Source organism: Felis catus, chromosome B3, assembly GCF_018350175.1.
Source record: "Felis catus isolate Fca126 chromosome B3, F.catus_Fca126_mat1.0, whole genome shotgun sequence".
Taxonomy (NCBI): Eukaryota; Metazoa; Chordata; class Mammalia; order Carnivora; family Felidae; genus Felis; species Felis catus.
In genome coordinates, this window is record NC_058373.1 from 31,007,064 (window position 1) to 31,016,533 (window position 9,470).

The following is a 9,470-nucleotide window of genomic DNA, read 5'->3' on the forward strand; positions in this document are numbered from 1 at the left end:
CCCACCCAAGTGGGCCAACCCCGCTCTTCAGAAACACAAGTCCCTCTGCCTGCTTAGTTTATGGACTATAAAGTGCTTCATAGTTAGACTTCTAGGGGAAAAGGAAGTAATTTCAGTCGTATTTCAGTCTGTTCACCAGTTGATCTATTCAATTTTTTTTCTTTCTTTTTTTCTTTTTTGTTTCTTTTCTTTTTCTTGAATACAGAAAGAGAAAAAATTCATTTTTATTTTCAATTTTTATTAAAAATATTTTCTTTAGGGGTGCCTGGGTGGTTCAGTCGGTTAAGCATCTGACTTCAGTTCAGGTCATGATCTCACAGTCCATGAGTTTGTGCCCCACGTCGGGCTCTGTGCTGACAGCTCAGAGCCTGGAGCCTGCTTCTGTGCCTCCCTTTCTCTCTGCCTCTCCCCTGCTCATTATCTGTCTCTCTCTGTCTCAAAAAAATAAATAAAAAACATTAAAAATATTTTCTTTAATTTTTTCTACTATATTTTTTACTTTTGTGTAAAATTTTTCAAATTTTATTTTACTTCCATCATTTCATTTTAGTCTACTTCAGTGTATTCATTTTTTTCAAAATTTCAAATGATTTCCTTTTTTTTTCTTCCCCCTTTTTCTCTAATCTATCAAGCCCCTTCAACACCCAGACCAAAACATACCTACAATCTAGCTTCATTTATTCTATTTTGTGTGTGTGTGTGTTTAATTTTTAATTTTAATATTTTTTTAATTTTAATTTTTTTACCTCAGAATTCCTTTTCTCCCTTCAAAATGATGAAACAAAGGAATTCACCCCAAATGAAAGAGCTGGAAGAAATGACAGCCAAGGACTTAACCAACACAGATTCAAGCAAGATGTCTGAACTGAATCACAACAGTAAGAATACCAGCTGGAGTCGAAAATAGATTAGAATCCCTTTCTGCGGAGATAAAAGAAGTACTAGTCAGGATGAAATTTAAAAATGCTATAACTGAGCTGCAATCTCTAATGGATGCCACGGCAGCAAGAATGGATGAGGCAGAACAGAGAATCAGTGATATAGAGGACAAACTTATGGAGAATAATGAAGCAGAAAAAAAAGAGGGCAATTAAGGCAAAAAGGCATGATTTAAGACTTAGAGAAATCAGTGACTCATTAAAAAGGAACATCAGAATCATAGGGGTCCCAGAAGAGGAAGAGAGAGAAATAGGGGTAGAAGGGTTATATGAGCAAATCGTAGCAGAAAAGTCCTAACCTGGGGAAAGACACAGACATCAAAATCCAGGAAGCACAGAGGAGTCCCATTAGATTCAACAAAAACTGACCATCAACAAGGCATATCATAGTCAAGTTCACAAAATACTCAGGCAAGGAGAGAATCATGAAAGTAGCAAGGGAAAAAAAGTCCTTAACCTACAAGGGAAAACAGATCAGGTTTGCAGCAGACCTACCCACAGAAACTTGGCAGGCCAGAAAGGAGTGGCAGGATATATTCAATGTGCTGAATCAGAAAAATATGCAGCGAATAATTCTTTTTTTTTTTTTTAATTTTTTAACGTTTATTTATTTTTGAGACAGAGAGAGACAGAGCATGAACGGGGGAGGGGCAGAGAGAGAGGGAGACACAGAATCTGAAACAGGCTCCAGGCTCTGAGCGGTCAGCACAGAGCCCGACGCGGGGCTCAAACTCACGGACTGCGAGATCATGACCTGAGCCAAAGTCGGATGCTTAACTGACTGAGCCACCCAGGTGCCCCTGCAGCCAAGAATTCTTTATCCAGCAAGGCTGTCATTCAAAATAGAAGGAGAGATAAAAAGTTTCCCAGGCAAACAAAAATTAAAGGAGTTTGTGACCACTAAACCAGGCCTGCCAGAAATTTTAAGGGGGACTCTTTGAGGGGAGAAAAGATGAAAAAACAAACAAACAAACAAATAAAGACCAAAAACAACAAAGACTAGAAAGGACCAGAGAACACCACCAGAAACTCCAACTCTACAAGCAACATAATGGCAATAAATTCATATCTTTCAGTACTTACTCTAAACGTCAATGGACTCAATGCTCCAATCAAAACACAGGGTAATGGAATGGATAAGAAAACAAGATCCATCTATATGCTGTTTACAAGAGACCCACTTTAGACCTAAAGACACCTACAGATTGAAAATAAAGGGAGGGAGAACCATCTATCATGCTAATGGTCAACAAAAGAAGTCAGAGTAGCCATACTTATATCAGACAATCTATACTTTAAAGACTGTATCAAGAGATGAAGAAGGGCATTATATCATAATTAAGGGGTCTATCCACCAAGAAGACCTAACAATTGTGAACATTTATGCACCAAATGCGAAAGCACTCAAATATATAAATCAATTAATCACAAACATAAAGAAACTCACTGATAGTAATACCATAATAGTAGGGGACTTCAACACCCCACTCACAGTAATGGACAGATCATCTAGTCAAAAGTCAACAAGGAAACCAATGGCTTTGAATGACACTCTGGACCAGGTGGACTTAACAGATATACTCAGAAAATTTCATCCTAAAGCAGTGGACTATACATTCTTCTCCAGTGCACATGGAACGTTCTCCAGAATAGACTACATACTGGGACACAAATCAGCCCTCAACAGGTACAAAAAGATAGAGATCATACCATGCATATTTTCAGACTATAATGCTATGAAACTCAAAATCAACCACAAGAAAAATTTTGGAAAGGTAACAAATACTTGGAGGCTAAAGAACATCCTACTAAAGAATGAATGGGCTAACCAAGAAGTTAAAGGGGAAGTTAAAAAGTTCATGGACGCCAATGATAATGATAACACCACAACCCAAAACCTCTGGGATGCAGGAAAAGTGGTCATAAGAGGAAAGTATATAACAATCCAGGTCTTCCTAAAGAAGGAAGAAAGATCTCAGATACACGACCTAACCTTACACCTTAATAGCTGGAAAAAGAACAGCAAACAAAACCCAAAACCAGCAGAAGACAGGAAATAATAAAGATTAGAGCAGAAATTAATGCTATCAAAACAAAAAAAAAAAAAAAAACCAAAAACAAAACAAAAACAGTAGAACAGATCGATGAAACCAGAAGCTGGTTCTTTGAAAGAATTAACAAAATTGATAAACCACTAGCCAGTTTGATCAAAAAGAAAAAGGAAAGGACCCAAATAAATAAAATCAAGAATAAAAGAGGAGAGATCACAACCAACACAGCAGAAATAAAAACAATAATAAGAGAATATTATGAGCAATTATATGCAAATAAAATGGGCAATCTGGAAGAAATGGACAAATTCCTAGAAACATATACACTATCAAAACTAAAACAGAAGAAATAGAAAATTTGAACAGACCCAGTAAAGAAATTGAATTAATAATCAAAAATCTCCCCCAAAACCAGAGTCCAGGGCCAGATGGCTTTCCAGGGGAATTCTACCAAACACTTAAGGAAGAGTTAACACCTATTCTCTTGAAGCTGTTCCAAAAAATAGAAATGGAAGAAAAACTTTCAAACTCTTTCTATGAAGCCAGAATTACCTTGATTCCAAAACCAGACAGAGACCCCACTAAAAAGGAGAACTACAGACCAATTTCCATGATGAACATGGATGCAAAAATCCTCAACAAGATATTAGTCAACTGGATTCAACAATACATTAAAAAAATTATTCACCACGACCAAGTGGGATTTGTACCTGGGATGCTGGGCTGGTTCAATATCCACAAAACAATCAATGTGATCCATCACCTCAATAAAAGAAAGGACAAGAACCATATGATCCTCTCAATAGATGTAGAGAAAATATCTGACAAAATACAGCATTCTTTCTTGATAAAAATCCTCATGAAAGTAGGGATGGAAGGATCATACCTCAAGATCATAAAAGCTACATACGAAAGACCCAATATCATCCTCAATGGGGAAAACTGAGAGCTTTCCCCCTAAGGTCAGGAACAAGACAGGGGTGTCCACTCTCACCACTGTTATTCAACATCGTATTGGAAATCTTAGCCTCTGCAATAAGACAACACAAAGAAAAGGCATTCAAATCAGCCAGGAGGAGGTCAAACTTTCACTCTTTGCAGATGACATGATACTCTATATGGGAAACCCAAAAGATTCCACCAAAAAACTTCTAGAACTGATTCATGAATTCAGCAAAGTTGCAGGATATAAAATCAACACACAGAAATTGGTTGCATTCCTATACACCAACAATGAAGCAACAGAAAGAGAAATCAAGGAATCAATCCCATTTACAATTGCACCAAAACCCATAAAATACCTAGGAATAAATCTAACCAAAGAAGTGAAAAATCTATACACTGAAAACTATAGACAGCTTATGAAAGAAATTGAAGAAGACACAAAAAAAAAATGGGAAAAAATTCCACGCTCCTGGATAGTAAGAACAAATATTGTTAAAATGTTGATACTACCCAAAGCAATCTACATATTCAATGCAATCCCTATCAAAATAACACCAGCATTCTTCACAGAGCTAGAAAAAAATAATCCTAAAATTTGTATGGAACCAGAAAAGACCCCGAATAGCCAAAGCAATCTTGAAAAAGAAAACCAAAGCAGGAGGCATCATAATCCTGGACTTCAAGCTATACTACAAAGGTGTAATCATCGAGACAGTATGGTACTGGCACAAAAACAGACACTCAGATGAGTGGAACAGAATAGAGAACCCAGAAATGGACCCACAAGCGTATGGCCAACTAATCTTTGACAAAGCAGGAAAGAATATCCAATGGAATTGAGACAGTCTCTTCAGCAAGTAGTGCTGGGAAAACTGGACAGCGACATGCAGAAAAAAATGAACCCGGACCATTTTCTTGCACCGTACACAAAAATAAATTCAAAATGGATGAAAGACCTCAATGTAAGACAGGAAGCCATCAAAATCCTCAAGGAGAAAGCAGGCAAAAACCTCTCTGATCTTGTCCGCAGCAACTTCTTACTCAACACGTCTCCGGAGGCAAGGGAAACAAAAGCAAAAATGAACTCTTGGGATCTCATCAAAATAAAAAGCTTCTGCACAGCCAAGGAAACAATCAGCAAAACCAAAAGGCAACCGATGGAATGGGAGAAGATATTTGCAAACGACATATCAGATAAAGAGTTAGTATCCAAAATCTATAAAAAAACTTATCAAACTCAACACCCAAAAAACAAAAAATCCAGTGAAGAAATGGGCAGAAGACATGAATAGACACTTCTCCAAAGAAGACATCCAGATGGCCAACCGACACATGAAAAAAATGCTCCACATCACTCATCATCAGGGAAATACAAATCAAAACCACAATGAAATACCACCTCACGCCTGTCAGAATGGCTAACATTAACAACTCAGGCAACAACAGATGTTGGCAACCATGCGGAGAAAGAGGATCTCTTTTGCATTGTTGGTGGGAATGCAAACTGGTGCAGCCACTCTGGAAAACAGTATGGAGGTTCCTCAAAAAATTAAAACAAGAACTACCCTACGACCCAGCAATTGCACTACTAGGTATTTATCCAAGGGATACAGGTGTGCTGTTTCGAAGGGACACATGCACCCCCGTGTTTATAGCAGCACTATTGACAATAGCCAAGGTATGGAAAGAGCCCAAATGTCCATCGATGGATGAATGGATAAAGAAGACGTGGTATATATATATACACAATGGAGTATCACTCGGCAATCAAAAAGAATGAAATCTTGCCATTTGCAACTACATGGATGGAACTAGAGGGTATTATGCTGAGCAAAATTAATCAGAGAAAGACAAATATCATGTGACTTCACTCATATGAGGACTTTAAGATACAAAACAGGTGAACATAAGGGAAGGGAAGCAAAAATAATGTAAAAACAGGGAGGGGGAAAAAACATGAGAGACTCTTAAATATGGAGAACAAACTGCGGGTTACTGGAGGGGTTGTGGGGGGGGAGGGGCTAAACGGGTAAGGGGCATTAAGGAATCTACTCCTGAAATCATTGTTGCGCTATATGCTAACTTGGATGTAAAATTTAAAAATAAAATTAAAAAATTAAAAATTGAAAAAAAACTAAATGGAGAAACTTCTACTTATGGCCATTATGGTGTAACAGGTACTAGGACTCCCTCCCTCCTTGAGCAATGAGAAAAACTGGACAAAATATATAAAACAACAACTTTTAGACATTAGACAATAGATAGATCAGAATTGTGATTTCTAAAAGAAGGTGAAACTTACAGCTTCCTCAGTTTATTGCTGAAAGCAACTAACAGGCTCCCACCCAGGGAGAGGGAATCCAAGTAATGCCCAACTTGTTATGCCCAGAATTCGTGATCCCCAAAGACCACCAGGGAGCCGAGTCCGATGCAAAAGCAAAAGAGCCTTTATTCGAGCTAGCTCAAGCTCAGTCCCCTACCTGCACCGACGCAGTGGTGAGATACCAGGGAGAGAGAGCGAGTTTCAAAAGCACAGAGGTTTTATAGGGGTCTAGGGGCAGCCAATTGGCTGGGGAAGGGGCGTGGCCTCGGCCGATTGGCTGGGGAAGGGTCAGAGTCCTGTTACGCAGGTCGCTGGGCGTGTTTTGATCAGGAAGTTTGAACGGGTGAGCGGGTGAGCGGGAGGTTATTCAAGGGGAGGAGGCGTGGTCTAGGTGAAGGACACAGAACAAGATGGAGTCGGTTGGCGGCTCCGCGGCGTAGGCCCGCCCTTTCATTCCCCCCTTGTCATGTAGCTTACGGACCCAATCATGGGACCGGCTGCATTTATGGTAACAAGGGGAACAGAGTTTGGAGGTTTTTCGCTAAGTTCTGGGAAGCATGTGTCCCTGGGGTGGCTCTGGGAGGTCTGATTAAGTATTGTCCCCGAGCTGGTGTCTATGATCTGCCAGGTGATGTTTTGGGGGCGTGGGGACTCCCGGCAGCATGAGCAATGACAAGCAGAGTTGACAGAGTTACCAATATTAGGTGGGTCGAATGCGCTGTAGCCTGAGCTTGAGCGGGTTGTGTTGGTCCTGACTGATGGCCCATCGCGTGACGAAGTCCTTCCGGATTGAGGAGGGGTCCGCTGGCCGAACGTGGGTGTGATGGACCCAGGTCGTGATGCCGTCTACTTTGAGAGCGGTGGGGGTTGTCAGCACCACGATGTAGGGTCCCTTCTAGCGTGGCTCGAGGGTCTCTCAGTGGTGCTGACATAGACCCAGTCTCTCGGCCTGTACTGATGAGGTGTCAGGGTCAGGCCAGCCTCGTAGATGGCACGGAGGCGCGGCCAAATGTCCTCATGCGCCCTCTGGAGCCCTCTCAAGGAAAGAAAAAGTTCTTGATCTTTAAACTCAGCAATAAGTTCAGCTCGAAGGCTGGGAATAACAGGGGGTGGCCTGCCAAACATGATCTCGTAGGGAGTAAAACCCAGAGTGTAAGGAGTGTTTCTAACCCGGTAAAGGGCGTAGGGTAGGAGAGTCACCCAGTCCCTGCCAGTCTCCATGGTTAATTTGGTAAGGGTCTTTTAGGGTTCTATTCATTCTTTCTACTTGTCCTGAGCTCTGGGGCCTATAAGCACAATGTAATTTCCAGTTTGCCCCCACCGCCTTGGCTACTGCCTGTGTTACCTGCGAGATAAAAGCTGGTCCATTGTCTGATCCTACCATGGCAGGAAAACCATACCTGGGTAAGATGTCTTCTAGTAGCTTCTTAGCCACTGTCTGAGCCGTTTCATGCTTGGTTGGGTATGCCTCCACCCAGCCAGAGAAGGTGTCTGTAAATACTAAAAGATATTTATAACCATACTTTCCTGGTTTGACTTCAGAAGTCGACTTCCCATTGGGCTCCCGGTCTGGTGCCTCTGAGCCTGGTTCCTTTATTTGATGTGGCTCTCGCGTTGGTGAGTTGGCAGGTCTTGCAGGCAGAGACAACTTGCTCTATTTTGGTGTCCTGTTGGTGAATCTTGATTCCGGCATGTCGGATTAAGTCTTTTAATTTTCGGGCCCCCATGTGAGTAGACCGATGCATGTGCTCTAATATTGAGACTCCGAGCTGGTCTGGCAGCACGAGCTCCTTGTTAGGTGTATACCACCATCCCTTTATCTCCTGGGCCATGGGGAGTTTCTTGATCCGCTGTAACTCCTCCTGGGAGTACTTGGGCTGGTCTGGTAAAACTGGGTCTCCCGGGTCTGGTAGTTGTATGGTCATGGTGGGGACTGGAGTAAGGGCTACTGCCTTGGCTGCCTGGTCAGCCTTTCGATTACCTCTAGCTACTGGGTTATCAGCTGTTTGGTGCCCTTGGCAGTGGATAATGGCTAGCTTGGCAGGAAGCCATAAGGCCGTAAGCAGGTTAAGTATCTCCTGCTTATTTTTTATAGTCCGTCCTTCTGCCATCAGTAACCCCCTCTCCTGATAAATTGCCCCATGAATATGAGCTGTGGCAAATGCATAACGGCTGTCTGTGTAGATGTTAAGCCGTTTTCCAGCTCCCATCATCAGCGCCTTGGTGAGGGCTATGAGCTCTGCTCGCTGGGATGACGTTCCGGAGGGTAGAGCCTCCGCCCATACGGTGTCCATTTCGGTGACCACCGCTGCACCCGCATACCTGTGTCCGTCTTGCACAATGCTGCTGCCATCAGTGAACCAAGTAGCCTCAGCATCGGGGAGGGGCCGGTCGGTCAGGTCCGTCCGGAATCTATGTACTTGTTCCAGGATTCCCGCAGTCATGTAGTGGAGCACCAAGGTCAGGGTCGGGCAGCAGGGTTGCAGGATTGAGGGCTGCACTGGGGTGGAACCGCACTCGTGGAGGGTTGAGTAGGAGGCTCTGGTAATGAGTCATACGTGTATTGCTCATCCATCTATCCGGAGGCTGTTTCAGGACTCCTTCAATAGCGTGTGGGGTCGTGATCCAGATCTCCTGTCCTAGGGTCAGTTTGTCTGCATCCTTGACTAGGAGTGCTGTCGCTGCAATAATTCTTAGGCATGGCGGCCAGCCGGCAGCCACTGGGTCTAGTTTCTTAGACAGGTAAGCCACTGGGCGGTTCCAGGGGCCTAAGGCTTGAGTTAGAACCCCTTTTGCTATTCCCTTATGTTCGTCTACAAAGAGGTGGAAGGGTTTCGTAATGTCTGGTAGGCCCAGGGCTGGGGCACTTAAGAGGGCCTTTTTTTAACTGATTAAAGGCAATTTCTTCTTTTTCAGTCCATTTAAATGTTTTCCCCTCTTTGGTAGCTTCATATAGGGGCTTGGCAATCTCAGCAAAACCTGGAACCCAGAGGCGGCAGTAGCCGGCTGATCCTAGGAATTCCCTCACTTCTCTTCGGGAGGTGGGAGTCGGGATCTTTAGGACAGTTTCTTTTCTGGCATCTGATAACCGCTGCTGTCCGCCCTCCAGGATATATCCCAGGTAACTTACCCTCTCCCTGCATATCTGAGCCTTCTTCGCGGATGCCCGGTACCCTAAGGCCCCCAGGGTAGCCAGCAGGTCCTGGGTCCCTC